Source organism: Nestor notabilis, unplaced genomic scaffold, assembly GCF_000696875.1.
Source record: "Nestor notabilis isolate BGI_N333 unplaced genomic scaffold, ASM69687v1 scaffold25322, whole genome shotgun sequence".
Lineage (NCBI taxonomy): Eukaryota > Metazoa > Chordata > Aves > Psittaciformes > Psittacidae > Nestor > Nestor notabilis.
Window position 1 is genome coordinate 11,701 of NW_009917388.1, and position 2,173 is coordinate 13,873.

Below are 2,173 nucleotides of genomic sequence, written 5' to 3' on the forward strand. Positions count from 1 at the left end.
ATGCCTGCTGCAAATGCTTCTTTGGGAAGGAAAAACACCTCTGGGGTCACCCAGTTCATCCTTTCCCAGAGGTCGAGGATGAGACAGTGTTTCTCTTCTGGAAATCTCTGGCTTGGGGCAGAGAAACTGCGTGGCCAGGAACAAATGTCACTCCAAGGACTTATCTTCAAGGGAAATATTAGGACAGGTCCCCAACTTTTCAGCTTGCTTACAAATAAGGTGTGGACAACCTTTATCAGGGCAGAGCGGAAAGCATCCCAGCTGCGTGAACAGCAGTTTACCCAGTGGAGCAGGCTTACGAGCATATCTTCTATTATCTGTGTATGAGGGACACTGCCCAAACTGGACCTAAACATCCCATGAAATGACACTGGGGGCAGCTGGAGACACCGTGCCCAGTCTGGGAGCACTTCTCATTCGCAGCTTTAATACCCCTTCCTCATCTAATTGCATGCCCACATGCACCAGCAGCTCTTGTGCAGCAGAGACCCTTTGCCTAGGTTAGAGCCCAGCTCACAAACACTGCTCCTCACTCATTGCCTCCAGGTGCCCCTATGTGCAAAGTCTGCAGCATCCTCGGGGCAGGGACCACTTTCCATAGTCCCAAGCACAGAAAGCTCTGATGATAACAAGGACCCAGAAACAGAGGCTCTGTCATCACTGTTGCCTCTCCCATCCCAGGCCAACCCCCCTCCATGGAGCGCAGCAGGAGCCGGGATTTATTCTAGTAATAATTAAGTCACATATTTGGCTCTTCCAGCCTCTCTTCATCAATCAAGCTCTTGGATCCTTGGTGTTACTAATGCCTGAGTAAATCTGCTGCTGGAAAATCCCCTTTTGCAAAAGGAGGGAGAAAAAGAGAAGGGGGGGGGGAATAGAAGTACCAGTTCTCCAAATAGTGCAGCTCCCACCCGGAGCTGTGCAAATGCCCCACGCCCACCCAGACAAAGAGCACGATTGTTGGAGCCGCGTTACCTGCGCCGAGGAAGGGCCGATGCTGGAGGGGAGCTCCGATGTGGCGAGAGGTGCTGCCGAGGAGCCGCGCCAGGGCTGTGCTCAGAGCAGCCCATGAGTCACTTATAAACCACCCCGGTGAAGGGGACCGAGGGCTGTGCTCGGCGCCTGATTGGCCTGGGGCAGGTAATTGCGAGCGAGTACACCCAGGCTAAGCCCAGGAGATAGTCGGGGGAGATAAGGAGAGATCTGAAGAGGGACAAGGGCTTTTTTGGATGTCCCCCTTCACCCCACCCCTTCCCACGCTGGCTTGGGCTGTTTGATCACCTTTGCAGGTCCCTCTGTGCTCTTGGTGACAATAGCTCATATTCACCATCACCCCGGCCCCCTCCCTCGCCTGCTTTGGTCCTGGGGTGGGAGAAGATGCTTTTGTTGGCCTGGGTGAGCTTCCCAGCGCGGTGGGCAGCGTCTCCCGGCCTTTGTGCTCTGTCTCCGGGATGGACAATGGTGAGCTTTGTGCCAGCACCGGACCCTCAGCTCAAGCTTTGAAGATGGGATTGGCAGTGGAAAGCAGTTTCTTTCTTATTTCCAGGTTCAAAGGGATGAGAGGAATGGGGAAGAGTCGCTTCCTGGTCTAGTGGGGACATCTTCCACTAGATGAGGAAACAACCTGCTCCAGTGGAAGGTGTCCCTGCCCGTGGCAGGGGGTTGGAACTGGATGAGCTTTAAGGTCCCTTCCAACCCAAACCATTCCATGATTCTATTTAACAAGTGGAAGGCAGGGACTCCATTCCCCTGTGTCCCAGCCTCCACTGGCACCACAGTGCTGAGCTGTGCCCGGCCTCATGGTCTCCTCTCCTCCTGGAGGGATTCAGGAGTGCAGGAACCGGGTACCAGTCAGGATGTTGCAGATGATGAGGTGGGTCAGGACATCAGCAGGGGATGTCACCAGAGGAAGAGGCCACTAGAAGGAAGCTGTGGGGAGTTATTTGCTGTGGAAGGAATTGATACCTTGTTGATCTCTTTTGATGTCTTCTACATACTCCTTGTGCATGTAGAAGGCATCAGCATTTACTGCCAAGAAACCTCATGTTCTGGCAATCAATCATTGTGTCGGAGCATGCCAAAGGAACACCCTGCCGGAGGGTGGCAGAGGAAAGGGGGCTGATTCATTGCACTCTCGCAGAGGTAATAATTGCCAAGCAGTTATCCTGTAAAT